Source organism: Mobula birostris, chromosome 14 (assembly GCF_030028105.1).
Source record: "Mobula birostris isolate sMobBir1 chromosome 14, sMobBir1.hap1, whole genome shotgun sequence".
Classification (NCBI taxonomy): Eukaryota; Metazoa; Chordata; class Chondrichthyes; order Myliobatiformes; family Myliobatidae; genus Mobula; species Mobula birostris.
The window spans coordinates 13,730,348-13,754,177 of NC_092383.1; the positions used below are offsets into that span (position 1 = coordinate 13,730,348).

General features: G+C 42.1%; 1 protein-coding gene across 2 annotated transcripts in view; it reads left to right on the forward strand.

Annotated features, from left to right (window-relative positions):
• The first annotated feature begins 13,041 nt into the window (after positions 1 to 13,041).
• LOC140209707 (monoacylglycerol lipase ABHD2-like) overlaps positions 13,042 to 23,830 on the forward strand; it is a 91,415-nt gene continuing 80,626 nt past the window's right edge. The window contains exon 1 of one of the 2 annotated variants that reach the window (XM_072278118.1): positions 13,042 to 13,098. The gene's annotated coding sequence lies outside the window, so the exon portion shown is untranslated. The remainder of the gene's footprint in view (positions 13,099 to 23,830) is intronic. The other variant, XM_072278117.1, reaches the window with a different exon arrangement.

Below are 23,830 nucleotides of genomic sequence, written 5' to 3' on the forward strand. Positions count from 1 at the left end.
CAAATTATACACAAGTTGGTGTCACTTGCACAGAATTTTAAACACCCAAGGCCAGTAACACAGTCACGTCTTGATGTCGCTGCATTAGTTAAAGGACTACAATCTTAAAAATTGGGTGGCTGGGAGAGTGAGGTCAAACAGAAAATAAATGGCTTTATTCCTCACTTTACTACCCACTCACCGACAACTCTTGGGACCTTGTTGTGTCCATTAAACACCAACAATTAATAAGGACTCAGATATGTTGCACGTCTACCAGTCATGCCTTAATATCCAGATATTTGATGTTTTCTAAACTCCCCTTCCCCACTTCTCACTCTCATTCTCATTCCATGTCTGAATTTTCCTACCATCCCTATGTCTAACTTATTTTCCTCCACTAACTCTGAAATGGGACATCCAACAAAGGTAATCAGTTAGGCCTCAGCTGGAGTATTTTGTCTATTTTTTGGGCAACATGCTTCAAAGTTTAGTGTAATCAATTACTCTTTCATGTATTAGGATCATCTTAGATTTATGTCTTTAGGTTTTTTTATTTGCTTAAACTTGCTTCTGTAGCAACTTACTCAGTAATGCAACCATAGCATCCCCTTGTGATCTCCTTTAGTCACTGTTGTGAACTATATCTTCAATCTCTCCAGTTTGCTTTAATCTGTGATCTTATTTGTTCTTCAGCAAAGATGAATGTACATTGCAATTAAGAGCTCAAACTACTCAGCAGAAAATTTCATATTTTATACTCACATAATAATACCTAAGAAGTACACACAACCCTCTATGAATGGATTTTAGAATCCTCTTGCCAGTGAAATGATTTAGAGTCAGAGTCATAGAAAAGTACAGCACAGAAACAGACCCTTTGGCCCATCTGGTCTGTGCTGAACCATTTAAATTACCTACTCCATTCGATATGCACCCTGACCATAGTGTTCCATACCCCTACCATCCATGTATCTATCCAAACTTCTCTTAAATGTTGAAATTGAGCTTGTATGCACCACTTTCACTGGCAACTCACTCCCCACTCTCATGACCCTCTGAGTGAAGAAGTTTCCCCTCATGTTCTCCTTAAATTTCTCTTCTTTCACCCTTAACTCACAAGCTTTAGTTGTAGTCCCACCTAAGCTCAGTGGAAAAAGCTTGCTTGATTAACCCTATCTACATCGTTCATAATTTTTGTATACCTCTATCAAATCTCCCCTCATTCTCCTACATTCTGAAGAACTACGTCCAAACCAATTCAATCTTTCTTTATAACTCATGTTCTCCAGTCCTAGTAAAATCCTTGCAAATTTTCTCTGTACTCTTTCAACCTTATTTATATCTTTCCTGTAGGTAGGTGACCAAAACTGCACACGTATTCCAAATTAGGCCTCACCAATGTCTTATACATCTTCACCATAACATCCGATCTCCTGGAATCAATATTTCAATTTATGAAGGTGAATGTGCCAAACGCTTTATTTATGACCCTATCTACCTATGCCGCTGCTTTCAATGAATTATGTACCTGTATTCCCAGATCCCTTTGTTATACCGCACTCTTCAGTACCCTACCATTCACTATGTAAGACCTACCCTGGTTGATCTTACCAAAGTGCAACACCTTGCACTTGTCTGCATTAAATGCCATCTGCCGCTGCAAGCTCTGATGGACTTCCACGCTGCCCACTGAACCCCCAATCTTGGTATCATCCACAAATTTGCTGATCCAGTTAACCACATTATCAATCAGATTATTGATATAGATAACAGACAGTAACAGACTTAGCACTGATCCCTGTGGCACTCCACTAGTCACAGGCCTCCAATCAGAGAGGCAACCATCTACTACCACTCTCTGGCTTCTCCAACAAAGCCAATGTCTAGTCCAATTTACTACCTCATTTTTGAATGCCGGGTGACTGAACCTTCTTGACCAACTTCCCATTCAGGACCTTGTTAAATGTCTCGCTAAAGTTCATGTAGACAACATCCACTGCTTCGACTTCATCCACTTTCCTGGTAACTTCCTCGAAAAACTTAAAAGGATTGGTTAGACATGACCAACCACGCACAAAGCCATGCTGACCATCCTTAATCAGTCCATGTTTATCCCTTAGGATACCTTGCATTTACTTTCCCACTACTGATGTCAGGCTCACCAGACCACAATTTCATGGTTTATTTTTAGTGCCTGTCTTAAACAGCGGAACAGCATTAGCTATCCTCCAATCCTTTGATACCTCTCCTGTCACTAAGGATGGTCTCTGCTAGGCCATCTGCAATTTTCTACACTAGCCTCTTACGGGGTCCAAGGTAATACCTTGTCAGGTCCTGGGGATTTATCCACACTAATTTTCCTCAAGACAGTGAACACCTACTCCTCTGTAATCTGTATAGAGTCTATGACCTCGCTACTCTTTTGCCTCCCTTCTATAGACTCTGTATCAATCTCCTGAGTAAATACAGATGCAAAAAAATCCATTTAAGATCTTCCCCCATCTCTTTTGGCTTCACGCATAGCTTACCATTCGGATCTTCCAGAGGACCAGTTTTGTCCCTTGCAATCCTTTTGCTCTTAACATACTATATCTTTAGAATCCCATGGGATTCTCCTTCACCTTGTCTGATAAGGCAACCTCATGCCTTCTTTTTGCCCTGTTAATTTCTTTCTTTTAAGTTTTCTCTTGCATTTTTATACTCATCAAGTACCCCATTTGTTCCTACCTGCCTTAACCTGCTATGCACCTCCTTTTTTTCTTAACCAGGGCCTCAAAATCTCTTGAAAACCAAGGTTCCCTAAACCTGTTATCTTTACCTTTTGTTCTGACAGGCACATACAAGCTTTGTACTCTCAAAATTTCACTTGTGAAGGCCTTACACTTACCAAGTACACATTTGTTAGACAGCAGCCTGCCCCAATCCCACACTTGCCAGATCACAAGACCATAAGATACAGAGGCAGAATCAGGCCATTTGACCCATCATGTCTGCTCCACCATTTCATCATGGCTGATCCAATTTTTCTCTCAGCCCCAATCACCTGCCTTCTTCTTGTATCACTTCATGTCCTGACCAATCAACCATTGTCTTAAATATACATGAAGACTTGGCCTCCACAGCTGCCCGTGGCAAAGAATTCCACAGATTTACCACACTCTGGCTAAAGAAATTTCTTCTCATCTTCATTCTAAAAGGACGCCCCTCTATTCTAAGGCTGTGTCCTCTGGTCTTAGACTCTCCGGCCATAGGAAATATCCTTGCCACATCCGTTCTCTAGGCCTTTCACCATTCAACTGGCTTCAATGAAATCATCCTTCATTCTTCTGAATTCTAGTGAGTACAGGCCCAGAGCCATCAGACACTCTTCATATGACAAGTCATTCTATCCTGGAATCATTTTCATGAACCTCCTTTGAACCCTCTCCAGTTGCAGCACATCCTTTCTAAGGTAAGAGGCCCAAAACTGCTCACAATACTCCAAGTGAGGCCTCACCAGTGCTTTAACATTACATCCTTGCCTTTCTCCAGTTTAGGAACTAAACCTGTGGACCTGCCTTATCTTTTACAGTATTTACTTTAAAACTAATGGCATTGTGAGCACTAGATGCAAAATTTTCCCCTACACAAACTTCTGTTACCTGCCCTAATAGCAGATCAAGTATTGCATGCTCTCTCACTGGGATTTCCTTGTACAGATTAAGGAAACTCTCCTGAACACACTTGACTGACTCTATCCCATCTAGCCCTTTTACAGTATGGAAGTCCCAGTCAATATGTGGAATTTTAAAATTGCCTACTATAACAAATTTATGTTTCTTGTAACTGTCTGAGAACTCTCTACAAATTTGTACCTCTAAGTCCTTTGGACTGTAGTGTGCTTCATAATTTAGCCCAATTAATGTGGTCATAACTTTCTTATTACTCAGTTCCACCCATAGGGTCTCACTAGGTGAGTTCAGTCTGTCCTGACCGAACACAGCCAACATTTTCCCTGACTAGTAACGCCATTTCTCCCCGTTTAATCACTTCTGATCTGTTGCATCTAAAACAGCAGAACCCCAGAAAATTGAGCTGCCAGGCCCACCCTTCCTGCAACCAAGTCTCACTAATGGCTATAATATCATAATTCCATGCGTTGATCCATGCCCTGAGCTCATCTGCCTTTCCTGCAATACTTCTTGCATTGAAATATATGCAGCTCAGGATATTTGTCACACCATGCTCAAACTTTTGCTTCCTGACTTTGTCTGAGGTCTTACCAACATTTGTCTCCACAACCTCTCCATTATCCGGTCTGGCACTCTGGATCCCACCCCCCTGCAATTAGAGTTTAATCTGCTCCTGTGCAGCGCTAGCAAAGCTTCCTGCCAGGATATTAGGCACTTTCCAGTTCAGGTGCAAACTGCCTCTTCTGTACAGGTCCCACCTTCCCTGGGAGAGAGCCCAATGATCCAAAAATCTGACTCCCTCCCTCCAACACCAATTCCTTAGCCACATGTTAAACTGTATGATCTTCCTATTTCAGGCCTCACTAGCACATGGCACAGGTAGCAATCCTGAGATCACAACCTGAGAGGGTCTGCCCTTTAACTTAGCACCTGACTCCCTGGGTTCGAGCCTCAGCCGAGGCAGCGAGTTGTGTCCTTGAGCAAGGCACTTAATCACACAGTGCTCTGCGATGACACTGGTGCCAAGCTGTATGGCTCCTAATGCCCTTCCCTTGGACAACATTGGTGTCGTGGAGAGGGGAGACTTGCAGCATGGGCAACTGGCTGTCTTCCATACAACCTTGCCCAGGCCTGTGCCCTGGAGAGTGAAGACTTTCCAGGCGCAGATCTATGGTCTTGCAAGACTAACGGATGCCTTTAACTTCCTGAACTCACTTTGCAGAACCACATCACTCTTTCTACCATATGACAAGCTGCTCACCCTCCCACTTAAGAATACTGAGAACTTGATCCGAGATGTCCTGAACCCTGGCACCCTGGAAGCAACATCCCATCCAGGAACCTTGTTCTCGTCCACAGAATCTTCTTTCTGTTCCCTTATCTAATAAATCTCCGATCACCACAGCTCGCCTCTTCTTCCCCCCTTCCTTCTTAGTCACAGAGCCAGACTCAGTGCTAGACCTCCTCTGCTAGGTCATCCCCCCAAAGAGTATACGAAGTGGTAACCTGTTGTTGAGGGGGATGCCCACAGGGGTACTCTGCACTGGCTGTTTATCCCACTTCTCCTTCCTGACTGTCACCCAGACCTCTGTGTCCTGCTTGGGTGTAACTACCCCTCTGTATCTATCACCCCCTAAGCCTCCCAAATTTGTTCTTGTCATCTTGTCAAAACTACTTGTAACGTTAGACATCATTTTAATCTCACTTTAAATTTCTCTGCCCTTGGGATCTTCTGAGAGTCTCCACAGGTTGGAATCCCCTCACTCGCTGCCTTTTGGAACTCACTGCCTGTTTACTTGGTGGTGCTGTCAAGAGGTAATTAGATTCGTAGAGTAACAGCCTGATACAGCATGGATACAGGCCCTTCAGCCCAAAGAGACAATGCCAACCATATTGTCCACTTTCCAATCTCAATTTTGGTACTATCCCTTCAGCCCCCTTGCCTCCATGTACCTATCCAAGTTGTCAGATGTGCAAATCCAGAACGTGTTGTCATTTACACTGTAGCTGACTAGTAAAATGGACTAATTACTAGAATGAGCCACACCAATATGTAGGACTTCAGAACATCAAATGATAACAGCAGATACTGGGAGCACTCGACAATTTATTATCTCTCTTTCAGACCCATCATTTCTGTAATATCTCATCCTTTGTGATAGTGGCTCATTTTTTTTCTTTCTTCTATAGTATGGTCTTACCTAAACATCCCACAGCCCTGCTATTAGCAATACACACTCAGTGGCCATTGTAATAGGTACACATGCACACCTGCTTGTTAATGCAGCAAATTTCAGCTGAGTATGTAGCATCAACTGAATACATAAAAACATGCAGACATGGTCAAGGAGTTCAGTTGTTGTTCAGATCAAAAATCAGAATAGGGAAGCATGTGATCTTGACATGAAATGATAGTTGGTGCCAGATAGGGTGGTTTAAGTATCTCAGAAACTGCTGATCACCTGAGATTTTCATGCACAACAAATTTTAGAATTTCAAAAGAAAGGTATTAAAAACAATAGGAAAATCCAGCGAGTGGCAGTTCCATGGGCAAAAATGCCTTGTTAATGACAGAGGCCGGAGGAATACGGCCAGACTGGTTCAAGCTGACAAGAAAGTGACAGTAACTCAAATAACCATGTGTTACAACAGTGGTGAGCAGAGGAGCATTTCTGAATGCACAACACATCAAACCTTGAAGTGGATGGACTACACACAGCCAGTGACCACTTTATTAGGTACTTATTAGATACTTATTAGCCAGTGAAAGCCTGGATAGGAGTCAGTTATTCCTGTTCCACACTCTGTTGCCGCTACTCCTCACACCTTACCTCTTGTAGCTTCTGTGAGAGTATCTGTCCTACCCTGTGTATTTCATCATGAACTTCTGAATGTGGATGAATTAACAATGAAGGCTATTCTGTTTGTTACTACATCTATTCCTTCAGCAGGGATAATAATAAATGCCAGATAACTAGACCTGACAGACCATTTAGTTTGCAATTTGCACATTTCACTTTATGTTTCGATGTACACATGACAAATATAACTAATCTTTAATTTGAAAAAGGATGGAGTGCTTTCCCAGCATATATGACAAATATACCCGTCTTGGGCTTCCAGCTGGGTACTGGTATCAATTTTAACTGACGTTTCGATGACAGACTCTCCCATCTTCATCAGAGATTATGCCGAGGCATGTCTAATCCAGTGATATATATACCCCCGTCATCTGTCCTTCCTGATTGGTTAGTCCTCATCCTATCAGGTTTCCACTGTCCCACATTGTTTACAATCGAATTCCAGTTCTTACTTAGAGCTACCATCTTGTAAGTGCCAGAAAATTCCCTCTGAATGCAGAACAGCATATATATGCCAGACGGGATGCACGGTGGAAACCCCAAGAAGCACAGGAGGAGTATCCATTTGGTTTACCCAGAGAAATTGGCAGTAGCAGAACATTGCATTCACAATGGTCATAGGATTGACTTCAATGGCACAAAACTATTGTGCCGTGCCAATGGCTTTCTTGACCGCCTGGTGAAGGAAACCATTGAAATAAAACTGGAGAAAAAGAACTTTAACGAAGATGAAGGTCTCACCCTAAGTAAGAACTGGAATTCGATTATAAACAAGGTGGAACAGAGGAAACCTGATCGGATGAGGACTAACCAATTTGGAGGGACAGATGATGGAGTCATGCATATATATACCACCAGACTAGGCAGGCCTAGGCGCATCCCTGATGAAGACGGCAGAGTTTATCATTGAAACGTCGGTTAAAATCGATACCTGTACCCAACTGGAAGCTCGAGAATGGTTTATTAATCTTTAACATCTTCAATATTGTTTTAGGTGAGGTCCAGAAATCTTCAAACAGAGGCATTTTGTTCCATTCTTGCCACAGTTGATCTTGCAAGTTTATCAGTAATATGTTGCAGTTTGGATAAGAAAATATACAGTATTTGCATTAAATATCAAATTGTAAAGCTAAAGCTCTGATTCTGTTTCTTCTCCGAGATGCTGCCTGACTTGTTGGATAGTTACAACAGCTTCTGCTTTTATTTTAGATTGCCAGCACCTGCAGAATTTTGCATAAGGGAGATGGAAATTAATGCAGGAATATGCAGTGTCCATCATTAAGGACCCCCATCACCCAGGTCATGCCCTGTTCTCATTACTACCATCAGGAAGGATAGACAGAATCCTGAAGGCACACACTCAGTGATTCAGGAACAGATTCTTCTCCTCTGCCATCCAATTTCTGAATGGACATTGAACCCATGAACACTACCTCACTACTTTTAATTTCTATTTTTGCACTAATTATTTAATTTAACTATTTAAACTTCCAGCCAAGATGGCACCAGCGAACAACGATTCCTCAGAAAATGTCTTCCATAATCCACAAGACTGTTTATTTCACTTCTTGTTTGTCTTCTCTTTATCTTAAATGTGTTTCTGGAACTGACAGAGCCTGTGATTTACAGCTTGGAGATCAGTTGTGTGATCTAGAACTCTGCTGTGTCCAAGAACATTCCAGGGGATAAGCAAGGACCCCGTGGTGAAGCTTAGAGACAGTGTGCGAGCTCATGATTGACTCCATTTTGCGGATTAAAGCATCCATCAATCACCAATTAAAGCACCGAGGAAGATTCAAACATTGAGACGAATGCCGAAGGCGAGCAAGTGTTCAGCGCTGGTGATGATCTGCCTCTCGCCGTGCTGTGATGGACCTTTGCCAGATAAGGTGTCTGAGGGTGACAGCCTATCGCTCACTGTTGCTAGATAAGTTGCATATGGGTGAAGGCCTGTCACTCGCTGGTGCCAGATAAGATGTCTGTGTGTGACGGCCCATCTCCCTGGTTGCTCTGTCTCTGCATTTGTGGTCTCCCTCTCCCTCGGGGAGGATCCCCCTAGGAGGATATTACTGAAGTTCTGTGATTTAATGGATGTGGGTACTAGACTGCTCTCTTTTATGTTTTTTGTCTTCTATATTCTGTGTTTTCACCAGTAAGTTTTTGTGTGATTTGTAAGTTTTCCGTGTGCGAGGAGGTTGGGGTTGGGGTATGATGTTCTTGCAGTTCACCCGATTTGTTGTTTTTCTGCATGGGTGGATGAGGTGGTAGATAGTCTTATTGCTGTTGCCATTTAAATTTTTTGGGCAATTGAAAGATTTATTTTGTGCGTGGGGGGCTTGGTTTTTGATGTTCTCGCAGTTCACTGATTTGCTTTTCTCCATTGGGGCTGGGTTTTGACGCTCTTGTTCCCATAGTGATTTAAATGTCTTTGAACGACTTCCTTTGTTTTCTTTGTTTCATGGCTATCTGGAGAAGAGAAATCTCAGAAACAACAAATTATGATTATGAAGACACGTAGTCCTCTTTTATTGTCATTTAGTAATGCATGCATTACGAAATGATACATTATTTCCTCTGGTGTGATATCACAAAATACAGGACAAACCAAGACTGAAGAAACTGACAAAACCACATAATTATAACATGTAGTTACAAACAGTGTAACAATACCATAACTTGATGAAGAAGTCCGTGAGCACAGTAAAGTTCAAAGTTTCTCAAATGTCCCATATCTCAGGCAGACGGGAGAAGGAAGAAAAACTCTCCCTGCAATGCCGATCACAGTCCGACTCTGAGTCATCCGAGAACTTCGAGCTCTGATCAGCTCTCCAACACCGAGTACTGAGCGCCATCTCTGTCCGAACGATTCGACCTCCTTCTCGGTCGCCAAAAGCAGGCAAGGCCAGGGATTTTGAGGCCTACCCTCCGAAAGATTCCTGACCACACAGTAACGACGGCTGTGGACGGGCATTTCAGAAATTTCTCCAGATGTTCCTCTGTGCTTTCACGTCCATTCTCCATCAAATCAGAATTGTCCACGGCCCCTATTTAACAGATACAATATCATTTTTTCACCGGAGGGCTGCGCACGCGCGGCGCGCTGCCATCTTCTCCTCCCGCCTTAACATAGGCCTGTGATATTAAACTAACTTAAGACTATTAACAGTACAAGACATGGAAAGTATTTTGACAGTTGCATTGCAGCCTGACATGGCAACTGCGCTGTTCTTGACTGACTGAACCTGCAATGAGTGGTGAACACAACCCAATCTATCATAGGTTCATCACTTTCATCCATCTGGCCCATCTTCACATTGCTTCAGGAAGGCTAATTGTATCATCAAGAAAACCTGGTCATTAATTTTTATCTCTTCTACTTTCTGGGAGAAGATGCAGGAGCTTACATGTTGCTTTTGGTTCTTTGCAGGAATGGGACTGGCTCTCAGGGCCTCACGACCGGCCGTTTTTCGATAAATTTAATTTTCGAAAAATTAAAGCACCGAGGAAGATTCAAACATTGAGACGAATGCTGAAGGCGAGCCCTTGGGGTGCTGGACTTTCGTGGCTCTGGAGGCAGGCGGATTCAAGGTCGGTGCCGCCACAGAAAACTGGTGTGTCGTGGGAGACGGAAGATTGTAAGCAGCGGGCTGGCTGCTGCCTGTGTGCCCAGAGACCCGAAATCTTTGGGCACAGAGCTCGGAAAAAGCGACACAACAGACTTTTAACACCATAGATCAGCGAGTTGATTTGTTGTGTCTCCTTTCTTTTTCCCTCATTAGGGAGAGAGAGAGCCAATGGTATGTTGAATTACTGGGTGGAGTAGTCTTTGGGGTACTGCAAGTCTGTCTCTTTGTTGATGCTTTGCTGCACGCTTGAGTGCTCAGCGGAGGATGCAGATGCTTTTTTTGCTGGGGGAAGGGTGTTTGTCCCTTTGCTGCTTACGCGTGGGAGGGGGAGCTGGGGGGACTTTGGGGTTCTAACATTTAACTGTCATTCATTCTTTGGGGCACTCCTCTGTTTTTTGTGGATGTTTGTGAAGAAAAAGAATTTCAGGATGTATACTGAATACATTTCTCTGTCAACACACATCAAACTTGCTGGTGAATGCAGCAGGCCAGGCAGCATCTCTAGGAAGAGGTACAGTTGAGATGCTGCCTGGCCTGCTGCGTTCACCAGCAACTTTGATGTGTGTTGCTTGAATTTCCAGCATCTGCAGAATTCCTGTTGTTTACATTTCTCTGTCATTGGATTGAACCAATTGAATCTATTGAACCTATTGAGCTTGAAAGTTTCTATACACCAGACTTAACAGCCAAGATGAGTGTGATCCAGCCAGCTTGGGTGAGGTGCCAGTGTTTGCATAGTCTCTGGAAGACTAAAAGCGCATGTGGTGAAATATTTGTGTGGATTCACCAGTCTCCTTGAGTTTTTCACTGATGGATATTCATTGGAAACACTGAAATACATGGTCTTGCACCTCATTGTCTGCCTGGACTGCACTTTCTCTAAAACTGTAACTCAGGTATATTCTGTATCTCGTTATTGTTTTTCCCTTGTACTACCTCAATATAATATGATGAAGTGATCTCAGAATGCAAGCAGAATCATGCTTATTATCACTGACGTGTGTCATGAATTCTTTAATTTGTTGCAACATTACAGTGTAAGACACAAGTCACAAAATAAATAAATAAAATAAATAAAATAAATAAATTGTGTGAAAGAGGAATAGAAAAAGGAAAAAGGGATCTGTGGGGAAGGCATGCCGGCATGTAAAACAAAACGCTTCACTGTACTTCGGTACATGAGGCAACAATAAACCAATCACCAATTACTTGAAGAGAGTCTTCATTAGGATTCAGATTTTTTTCATTGTTTGCTCCCCTTTAACATGTTCAATTTTGGCCTCAACAACCCAGATTTTGGGTGGTGTTGTGGAGATACTTCTCTGCCAAAGTAGGTATATGGTGATCCTTCTCTCCACTAGCCTATAAGTCACCCTTGGGCAAACTGTAGCACCTGATTAGCACCCCCCTCCCTGTTCAGGGTCACATGAAGCCATGGGAGCAGGTCGTGGATAGTTGTATGAGCAGCTGGTGCATATCACAAGTCCTGGTTATGTGACCACTGATGCCAAGCAGACAATCTCTGAAGAGTATTGATAATGGCTAGGGTAAAGACACGGCTCAGAAGAAGGCAATGGCAAACCACTTCTGCAGAAAGATTTGTCAAGAACAATCATGGTCATGGAAAGACCAGGCTCATCCGCATCATACAACACGGCACATAATGAATGAATGAACACCAATTTTAATTGTTGCCTTCAGGTATCAGGGCCTTAGGATTTGTAATTCCCTTTCCAAATCTCTCTACTCCTTTACAGCTATTTTCCTGCCATAAGCTCTTTAAGGACTAAATGTTTGTCCAAGCATTAGGACAGGGGTCAGCAGCCTTTTTGCCTCTGTGGGCCGGATCGCGTATTAGTGAGCGGACGGTGGGCCAAGTAAATGCCATAAAAAACTTGAAATATGGGAATTATTCATTTAAATACATCTATTTATGTTTTGCCTCAAATTAATGAATAACGCATGCTAGAAAATCACTTGTGCTTAAGGTTGTCTACCCCTGCATTAGGACATCAGCCATGTAGCCTTGCGTTAATTTTTTTGTTTAAATAAGCACATTTGTTAATGATTAATGTGAATATTTGCTATATTAAAGGTGCCATATATGTCAAAGTTAGTGATCAAGTTTCAAGTGCTTCTTTTTAGCTATTATTCAACTGAGGCACAGTGGTAGACCAGATAATACTACAGTCTCACAACTCCCACCACCTAGGTTCAAGCCTGTTATCTGTATGGACCTTGCACATTCTACAGGATTTCAACGCAAAACATTTGGGGCATTTCCTTTCTCTCCAAAGATCCTGTTAGACAGATTGGGTTCTTCCAGAACTTGATTCTGATTCTGAAATAAGTGGGGAAAATTGGATGGACAAAATTGCACGAGAATCAACAGGGCAAATGGCCTCCTTTGTGATTGTTGGAAAAGGAACATGTGTACTCCAGGTATACAATTTAACCAGGGTGGGCATAATGATAATCTTTTGGAGACACCATGGTCAGTTATGAAAAATTCTGTCTTGAATGTTCAACATTTCCAGTAATTCTAACTTACTTCAGAAGTGAATTGTTAACTCTGTCTTGACTTAATAAGTCATTGATTACTCTTTTGATTTTAGATTTCTACCGTACTTTTGCTTTGATATAAGGGCTCCAGACATCTTACTTTCTATTGGTTGACTGCATTGTCAATCATCAATATTGTGTTGCATCCTATGGGTGATGAGCGGCAAATAGGGAGAGAGAGACAGGAGGCTAGACCTATACTTGTGACGTAATTAGGACAAGGGCGGCTCGGTAGCTGGTCGACGGGCTTCCGCAATGCCCAATAGTTATTCAGAAGTCAGCGATGGAGGCGGGACTATGAGAAATTCAGGCCAATGACGGTGAGTGGTGTCGGTTGGGCGGGACTAGTTCATTGCCCGGCGTAGAGGAGCTGTTCGGTGGTGTCTGGGCGCAGAGGTGAGGAAAGTGCTGGAATGTGAGGGGAGGTGGGGAAATGAAAGGGTGGGAGGGGGTGGTGTCTCTATGGAGGAGAAATGGATGCAGTCGGAGTGTGGGCGCCGGCCTGCGGGTTTCAGGAATAGGAAGCGCCGGTATTACACCACCCCGTCAGCTGCCGGCTGGCCTTTCCCTTCCTGCAGCCGCCGGCCAGTATCTTTCTCTCTTTACCCATTAGCCTCCCTCAATAATCAACTCCTATCCCTTTCACTCACACCAATCACCCTATCCTCTGTCAATCACCCTCTCCACACCCCCCCGATCAGTCACCCCTTCCGACCGCTTCCCCTCCCCCGTTAGTCATCTCTTCCCCTCCTTCGTCAGTCACTCCCTGCCCTTCCACTTCAGTCTCCCTTTCCAGTCCCCGTCAGTCATCCCCTTCCCCTCTCCATCAGTCACCTCCCTTCCCACCGATCAGCCACCCCCTTCCCTCCCCTCTCCCCCGATCGGTCACCCACTCCCGATCAGTTACCCCCTTCCCACCCCTTTAGTCAACCCCTTCCCCCAATCAGTCACCCCTTCCCCTCCCGTCAGCCATCCCCTTCCCCTCGTCAGTCTCCCCCTTTCCTCCCCTCCCCATCAGTTACCCCCTTCCGTGTCAGTCACTGGCTAACCCCCTCAGTCATCCCCTCCCCTATCATGTCAGTAACCTCTCTCCTACCCCATCAGTCACCCCTTTCCCCCGATCAGGCACCACTTTCCCTCCCAGACAGTCCCTCTTCCCGCCCCCGTCGGTCATTCTCTTCTCACCTCCATCAGTCGCCCCCTTCCCACCCCTGCCAGTCACCCCCTTCCCTCCCCCGTCAGTTACTCCCTCTCCCCCTGATGTTGCCTCCATCCTACCCCTGCTGGTTTCCCCCCTCCTCCTATCATCACCTTTTCTTCCCCCTCCCTCCTCAATCATTCCCATTCCCATCAATCATCCTTTGTTCCTGCATTAAGCATCCTCCTCTTACTCTCATCACCCCACTTTCCCTTCCCTTCCTTATCTCTGCAGTCACTAGCCTTTGCCTCCCAGCACCTGAGCAGGCAAAAAAGTCTCCATTTCAGTGCTGAAGGAAGTTAAGGCCACCGTCTCTCTATTCATTCCTGTTTGCTATTGCATTCCTGTCTGTTTGAAGCAATAATTGAATTGCCATTGGAAGCCTGCTGTGTTTACATTTGGCCCATCCTACTTCTGGAGAGTCAAGCACAGAATTGGAAGTTGCCAACCTGCAGTGGTTCATTGCATTCACCAGCCTCTGATGTAATTCTGAGTGATAAATGGAGCATGGGGTAGATAATGTCCCTTTGTGGTCAATCTGGTCTCTCTCTTCCATCCTATCTGTTGGTGGAATTCTACCTGTAAGTTAAACAGATGAGAAAGATGCTTTTTTTCTCAATGTGATTACACTGGCTTTAGTACCTAGACTGTGAGGATTCAGTTGCTCCTTAGCTTTTGATTGAGTACACAGCCTGGGAGAAAGTTGTACCAATGAGGAAAATATCACTGCACCTACTTAAAAGTCAACCTGTGGGGATGTTTTTAGTTACTTGCTTTCAATACTTTTAAGGTTCCTGTGTAAACTAACTTTACTAAAAGTGTTACAAATATCTACTATATTTTAGATGTATGTTATTAAACTAAAGCTTTGTGAAATAGTTTTAAGGGTCCATCATGTCAGCTATTCTATTGCCTTTTTGATATTGCATCAATAGGGGAATTTTATATTTGTCTTTTATTGTAATGGGGTAAACCACATTCTACATTCAAACAAGTATGCATAACAAAATGGACTATGTAGATGTCTGCAGTTTGGGTGATAACTTTTTGGTTTAAATATTTTTCTTATGGAATGGAATCCAAGATACTGGATTTCAGATGTTTTATATAAACCAGAAACCTTTTCTCAAGATTGTGGATCAGTTAACTTTTCTTTCACTGAAAATGTTTCTTTTAATTTTGAACTGTTTCCATAATCACTCCCTGTGACAGATAAGCTGAAAAAAGATCCAGTGCTTTTCCGGTATATATGATGAATAAACTCTTCTTGGGCTTCCAGTCAGGTACAGGTATTGATTATAACCAACGTTTCGATGACAAACTCTGCCATTTTCATCAGGGATGATGCCTGGGCATGTCTAGTCCAGTGGTATTTATACACCCAAGATCTGTTCCCCTCGATTGGTTAGTCCTCATCCAGTCAAGTTTCTGCTCTCCCACCTTGTTTAAAATCAAATTCCAGTTCTTACTTAGATCGAGACCTTCGTCTTTGTTAAAATTCTTTTCCTCTACTTTTAATTCAGTAGCTTCCTTTACCAGGCAGTCCCAAAAATGCCACAGAAAGGGGCGACCGACAGAGAAATCGGCGGTAACAGAACATTGCATTTGCAATTACCATAGGATTGATTTCAATGACTCAAAACCCTTTGGCCGGAAACGCCGACTGTACTTTTTTTCCATAGATGCTGCCTGACCTGCTGAGTATCTCCAGCATTTTGTGTGTGGATGAGGACTAACCAATTTGAGGGATGGACTACGCAGATATAAATACATCCGGACTAGACATGCCCACGCATCATCCCTGATGAAGATGTCAAAGTCTGTCATCCAAACGTGTTAAAATCGATACCTGTACCCGGCTGGAAGCCTGAGAAGAGTTTATTCGTAGTATATAAGCTTTTGGAAAAGGATTACACATGAATATGATCAGCTTGTGTATCACATTTGTAATAAAATGTTTATTTGACTGTAATCTGGAATTCATTGGTGTAATACCTGGTATAAAATTCATGCATTGTGTGCATGACTTTGACTTCATGACACTCTGCATTTCATTCTTAAGACTTAAGCATTGATAACAAGGCCAGCATATATCACCTTTGCAGAGATGCCCTTGAGAGGTGATGATGAGATTTATTTTTGATATTTTTGAATTCAGACTCTTGAATTGCTGGATAAAATTTTATTTTGTTGCTATATGCTGATGTAGATGCAATGCTCATAATTACAATTCTGCAGGCGATGATTTAACTGCAATTGTAGCTCAAACGGTTTCATCCGTCATTTAAATCCTTTTGTGTGCTGACCTGAAAACTGTTTTCACTGCATATTTTTCATTGTAGAACATTCACAATTAAAATGTTTACTGCAAGAATGTTCAAATGAATTAAATGCTAAGTGAATGGGTTTACAAGTGTCCTTCAATCTGTTTATTTTCGTCTTTAAATTGATTTTATTATTAAACAAAAATATTCTCGATTTAATAATGACTGAAATTAAGCGGAGGAAATTCTTCTGTTGTCCAATGGTTTGAACTGCAACAGTATTAAAAAATTATTTAGTATTCATAATTATCCTTGGGATCATTGCAGAAGAATTTATTTACAACATTTTTAACCACTGATGGTGTTTTGTTTGTCAGTAACTTGCTGCTGTTTTGTACATTGTTGCTTGTGTGGTGTGTAAAAGTGCCGAGTGTACTTAACATATCTTGTTTTTTCATTAACTTAAATCCCATGTGTCAGTTGGGTATGCATTTAAGATCGGGAGTTTAATTTTTACTGGTAGGAATATCTTCAATTCTGCTTTAAATCCAGAGTACGTTGCAGTTTCCAGAGAGCAAAGAGAAAATATATCATCAGCCATCTTACTGTTCTCCATAATGCCTTTGAATCATCTGTCACTTTCCTTTGCCCGAAGTGCCTGGTATGTTCAGATTTCTGTTGTGCCATCCAGCCCGCTCCCTGGACAAGGCACCTACTGCAATTGGTGTTTTTGCATGTGGAGGAGTTCACACTTTAATCTTCACACCTGAGAGATATCCTTTAAGGTGGAGTGAGTTCTAAGAGGTAACTCAGTCTTGGGAGGTGCGCCACTGAAGCTTTATCATGGAACTACACAGCATATTTTGAAGATCACTGCTGTAAAATGCTTTAATCATAGATATCTAAAAACTATTAAAATACGTAAGATGTATTTGGTGTATAAGATGATGAGCGGCATTGATTGTGTGGATAGTCAGAGACTTTTTCCTAGAGCTGAAATGTCTATCACGAGAGGGCACAGTTTTAAGGTGCTTGGAAGTAGGTGCAGAGAAGATGTTGGGTATGTTTTTTACGCAGAGTGGTGAGTGCGTGGAATGGGCTGCCAGCGATGGTGGTGGAGGCAGATACGATAGGGTCTTTTAATACAGTAGTCCCCAACCTCCGGGCTGTGGACCGATATCAGGCTGCGAAGCATGCAGGGGCGGAGCGGTAGCCAGTGCACACCCAGCACATCTTTAAGAAAAAAGCCAAAATAAACAAGCTAATTAATTAGGTGCCACCCAGAAGCCAGTCTTCGTGAGAGGAACTGAGGTGGAGAGGGTCAATAACTTCGGCATTAAGGATCGACGTTTCTGTTTCTGAAAAGTGTCAGAGGATCTGTCCTGGGACCAGCATGTAACTGTCATTACAGAGAAACCACGGCAGCACCTGTACTTTATTAGAAGTTTGTGTAGATTCAACATGTCACCTTGATCCTGACAGCCCTGTCTTTTCAGCCTGTCTGGGCTGGCGTTTAAATTGACCAAACAATGGAACAGCTAAAGGCTCCAGCGCCCTGGAAAGAGGAGTGAACATCACGTAGAGCAAGTGAAATCAGCAATCGCCTCTGATCTGGGCCAACATTTACGTGCCGGGCAGCACCTAATTAATTAGCTTGTTTATTTCGGCTTTTTCATTAAAGATGTGCTGGGTGCGCTCAGACTACTGCTGCACCTCTGCATGCTTCGCGGCCCAGTATCGGTCTGTGGCCCAGAGGTTGGGGACCACTGTTTTAAGAGACTCCTCGATAGGGACATGGAACTTAGAAAAATAGAGGGCTATGGGTAACCCTAGGTAATTTCTAAAGTAAGTACATGTTCAGCACAGCATTGTGGGCCGAAGGGCTTGTATTGCGCTGTAGTTTTTCTGTGTTCTAAATGTAGTTAATAAATTGACACTGTAAAAGTATTAAAAATCTAAAAACATAGAGGTGATATAAATAAACCATTTCCATTGATTAGGGATGTTGTCATTGCTTTGTCCTTGGGCTCACTGGTGAGTTCAGCAATTGGAGGGGTGATTGCATTGGACTTTCACATTTGCTTGAGCATACACAATCGATAGAAACACACTAAACTGCAAATGGCTGAAGATAGTTGGCAATCAGCTTGGTTCAGTCCACTAGCTTTATTTACTTTTTATATGGCCAATATCAAAATTGTAAGCACATGAACTTTGCATGTATTAATGGGATAAGAAAATTAGTTTTTTTCACATTTATTTATGCCACAACAGATTTCCTATTGTCCAATGTGGTGTGAACTCTGCACTGAGATGATATTTCACTGTAGAGGAACATTTGTGAACCCTTGTCTCCAGACAGAAAATCCAAAGTGAATATTGTTCTATTAATTGTCTTCAGTCTTACAAGCAAATCTTTAGAGCAACACTTCTGGCCCCATCGTCCTTTGTGAAGTATTTATGTTGAGCTATAAAGTTCCATTTACATTTCCAATCAATAGTTAATATTTTTAAAAGAATACTTGTTAGTTGATTTTGTAGCTGTTCAGTGTGTCCACCTTGGGTAGGTGCCAATTTTTTGTTTTGAGGCCAATTAATTTAAAATTTGTAGCCTTTAGCATTCTGTCTAGCCTGTGTTACATCCATAGTCTGGTGTTTGGTTATTTCTCAGATTACAGGAGTGAAATTTCCAGTTGGTATTATCAAATGAAACCCGAAATTAGATACGAGTCTTGGAATTATTCATAAACATCTATTGTTAGCAATGATTACATTATACTTCACTGTACTCATCTCTTCAAAGAGATTTGCATGTGCTGACTAATGAATTTTATGTCAGTGTTGTAGGAGATTCTTGACCTCTATGAATTGTACACAGCATAATCGATATCCCAGAGTGACTTTAGGACAGCAAATCAATTTTTTAGTCATTTAGTAAGTATTAAACTTGTGGCATTTTGATAAGACAAGTTGCTTTCTAGTTCAGAGTTGTAATTGATAATTAAGAACAATATGTAATGTGTTACATATGACAAAAGTACTTGGATTTCTGTGTGTTGAATTGTGGAAAGAACTTTTGAAGAAATATCTTTTAGTTTTAAATTTTACATTGGAAATTCTGTTGATGATTTTTTCTTCCCTTGAGCATTTGATTTATTTTCCTAGTTTTTTTTCCCCTGAATTGATTCTGGAAGGCCAGTATCTAACCCTCCCCTCTTTCTTCCTCCCTGGGCCTCCTGTCCCATGATTCTCTCATATTCCTTTTGCCAATCACCTGTCCAGCTCTTGGCTCCATCCCTCCCCCTCCTGTCTTCTCCTATCATTTTGGATCTCCCCCTCCACCTCCCACTTTCAAATCTCTTACTAGCTCTTCCTTCAGTTAGTCCTGACGAAGGGTCTTGGCCTGAAACGTCGACTGTACCTCTTCCTAGAGATGCTGCCTGGCTTGCTGCGTTCACCAGCAACTTTGATGTGTGTTGCTCTAAAAGGTAGTCTTCTTGAGTACGGAAAAGCATATAAGCACCAGAATTATTGGAAAAAAGTAAACTCTTTAGTAATTGGTTAGTTTCTATTTGAAAGGTTTTACCTTGTGTATGCAAAGTGACATGATCAGGCAACTTGGCCTGTTAAGTGATGAATCAAGCATGAATGTACTATGTTCCAAACTGTATAAAGTGCAATGCAGCTTGCAATAATATTTGTGAGTAGTTTCTTGAAGTTGTTTGCTTGGAAGGAAAATTACTTTTTTGGGGATTTAAACCTTTATAGAGGCACTTGGGATATTTTGTCTAGCACTAATGCTGCACACTTCAGGAACAAAGCCAAAGCCTTATAAGAAGAGCTTGACATTTACTAGAATGATACCAGATATAATGAGTGCTTATAAAAGCTGGAAATGTTCTTCGTAATGCACAGGATGGCAATAGGAGATTTTTAGAACTTGGTCAAATTATGGAAGGTTTAAATTAGAGCGAACAAGGGAATTTTGTTTCATTTCTCAGGATAGTCAATAAAAGCTGGACAAAGAGTTAATTTTGAATAACTAGTTGTTGTCTGTACAGATGCTGCTTAATCTGCTGAGCATTTCCAGCTTTTCAGTTTTAAATCAAAGATTTAATGCATTTTTCCAAAATAACTGGAGGAGATTTTGCAAGTTATGATCTGGAATTCACTTCCTGAAAAATTGATGCAAAATTGATAGCAATTTGCAGAAGGGAATTTAACATAAAATTGAAAAGAGGGAAAAAGTGGGTTATGGGAGGAACAAGCAAGGTTGTGGAACTCTTTGAATAACTTGTTAAGAAAGGAAAAGATTCCATTAGCTCAATGACAATCTCCTCTACAATTCTATGATGTAACCAAGGTAACTTAAGAAGGGAAGTGCTTTATGAATTTGCCCCGATTGTCTGGTAAGAGAAATATTGACATGATCTCCATCTTTCTTTGCTTTTGTTAAGAGTGCAGCTGTTGGAGCTAAACTGTCTCTTGGGTAGCCTTAGTCTTCATGTCCCATATGTGTAATTTGGAAATCTCTGGCATAATTACATTTGAGATATGGTTCACCAGAAGTATCTCAGTTTGAGATCCCCACAAGAATATTGCAAGCGGTGATCAACATTACAGCAGAGGATGGGCAAGAGGTATATTCAGAGGGACAGAGGGTGAAAAAGGAGAGTGAGAGAAAAAATGTGTGCATAAAAATAAGTAACAGATGGGGTACGAGGGGGAGGTGGGGCCTTAGCGGAAGTTAGAGAAGTTGATGTTCATGCCATCAGGTTGGAGGCTACCCAGACGGAATATAAGGTGTTGTTCCTCCAACCTGAGTGTGGCTTCATCTTTACAGTAGAGGAGGCCGTGGATAGACATGTCAGAATGGGAATGGGATGTGGAATTAAAATGTGTGGCCACTGGGAGATCCTGCTTTCTCTGGCGGACAGAGCGTAGATGTTCTGCAAAGCGGTCTCCCAGTCTGCGTCGGGTCTCGCCAATATATAAAAGGCCACATCGGGAGCACTGGACGCAGTATATCACCCCAGTCGACTCACAGATGAAGTGTTGCCTCACCTGGAAGGACTGTTTGGGGCTCTGAATGGTGGTAAGGGAGGAAGTGTAAGGGCATGTGTAGCACTTGTTCCGCTTACACGGATAAGTGCCAGGAGGGAGATCAGTGGGGAGGGATGGGGGGGACGAATGGACAAGGGAGTTGCATAGGGAGCGATCCCTGCGGAATGCAGAGAGAGGGGGGGAGGGAAAGATGTGCTTAGTGGTGGGATCCCGTTGGAGGTGGCGGAAGTTACGGAGAATAATATGTTGGACCCGGGGGCTGGTGGGGTGGTAGGTGAGGACCAGGGGAACCCTATTCCTAGTGGGGAGGCGGGAGCATGGAGTGAGAGCAGATGGGCGGGGGGATGGAGTGAGAGCAGATGTATTTGCTATATTTGCTTTGCTACGCATTGTTCTTCTTTAATAAACTGAGGTTTTCTACTTCAGTTTCCAAAGCAAAGCAATACCAATAGCATTCAGGAAAATTTAATGTTCATTCTGGTCACATCAGACTGCACTACCCTTCTCTCAAAGGGTGCTCCAATGGGTCACCCCGTTGTCTAGTTTAAGTATTAACAGCTGGCATGTAGAAAGTAACACACAGAAGTTGCTAACAATAGAAACCAAAAATGAAGTTCAGATAAATAAAACATAATTCTTTTGTTGCTACACATACAAAATGCTGGAGGTCTCACGGAGGTCTTGATGAAGGGTCTTGGCCTGAAATGTTGAATGTTTATTCACCTCCATGGATGCAGTCTGACGTGCTGTGTTCCTTTAGCATTTTGTGTGTATTGTTCAAAATTACAAGCATCCGCAGAATCTCTTGGAAAATCTTTGGAACTCGCAAGGGATTTTAGGAGTTAAATAAATGTATTACTTAAAATAGGTGGTGGAGAACAGGAAGCGAAAGAGAGTTTTTGTCTGCTAAGTGTAAGCTATCATAGGAATGGAGTGGTTTATCTCCATAGCAATTGAACAGAAACTTTACCAACATATAAGAGAAGTGGGTACATTTGGACGGATGGAGGGAAATGGCAGGAGAGTGGGATTAGAATAGGTATTTTGGTTGAAACTCTGCGCAGCAGCCAATAGCAACATGAGTTTTCTTCCTGTATTGCAATCTTTGTTTTAAATATTTGTATGACAGTAGAGCTTTGACTTCTGTATTTTAGATTGTTATTCCCATCTCTGGGTGAAATGTTTCAACAGTTGCTTCTAAGCATCAATGAACCTAAGTATTAGCAGGCTACAAATTGGGATAAGTTATGGCAAAAAATAATTCAGGCCATTATGCTTGTTTAGAAATTACTCTAAATGTTTTATTCTTAAAACAACCGTGACTATAAATAGAATATCCTAATGTAGTGCAGCATTAGCAATAATATTTGATCTGTACACCCTTCCAAAGCACAATATGCAAAACCAGTGTTTCATGTTCAAAACCGAACAAATATAAGATGAGATAAAACTTTATTTATCCCGAAGGAAATTATTGTTGCTAGGTTGCTCAGTCAGAAATACATACGTCAAAATACAAAACGTAAGCATTGAGGTATGAAAAAAAACAAAATGGGCATTAAAAAGTAATAGTGCAAAATACGAATATGCAATGAAACCATATACTTATATACTTATGGAGGAGGAGTTGTAGAGTCTTATAGCCACAGGGAGAAAGGATCTCGGTGTGTCTTGGTATAATACCTAATGAGGTAGTAGAGATTATTGAATATTCATTTGAGAGTTTTTGTATATCCGGCAGGATAACAGCAATGTTGTTGAAACAAAACTGATTGATGATTGGCTATGTAGCTTCAGACCAGTTTCTCTGTTGTTGTACAGTTTAAGATGGCACTGGTGAAGCCCAGCAACTGCTTATCAATGGCAAATAAAGCAAAGGATGCAACTAAATATTTTATTGATACCACTTTTTCTGGTAAACAATCAACGCAAACAATGGAAGTGAGGCAGAGTCAAGGCGAGCGGATGGGAAGCGGAGTCGAGGCAGATGCAGGCGAGCCAGTTCATGGTAGAGTTGAGCTCAGCGAAGGCGAGGCCTGTTCACCAAAACCAAGAGCAAAGAACGACCCAAGGTTTGATTGATCTAAGCACTAGTCCGATTTGGAAAGGTCGAGTATGAGCTAAAATGTGGTGGCGAGGTCCAGGCACAGAGCGTATCGTATCGACAGGGCTTGGGTCCTAGAGCAAGGAACGACGTGATGTTTGGATGATTTAAAAAGCAGGGTGTTGGGACCAGAGGTGAGGGTCAGGCCGATTCTGCTCGCTGCTCTGCAATGTATACACGGCTCTGTGCTGAACTGAGGCTGTGGCTTGCTCTGGCTGCAGTGATGCTGGGTTTCGTGTCTGTAGACTGTCTCATTCTGAATGCTATTTGCTTATTTTTATTGTTTGCACAATTTGTTTTTTTCTCTCTTTACACATTGTATGTTTGATGGTCTTTTTTAATGGATTCTTTTGGGTTTCTTTGTTTTGTGGCTGCTTGTAAGGTGACAAATTTCAAGGTTGTATAATGTATACATACTTCGATAATAAATGTACTTTGAACTTTTAAAAATTTATTGAATGCTCTTTCAAATGAGAAATTATCTTTCACTAAATATAA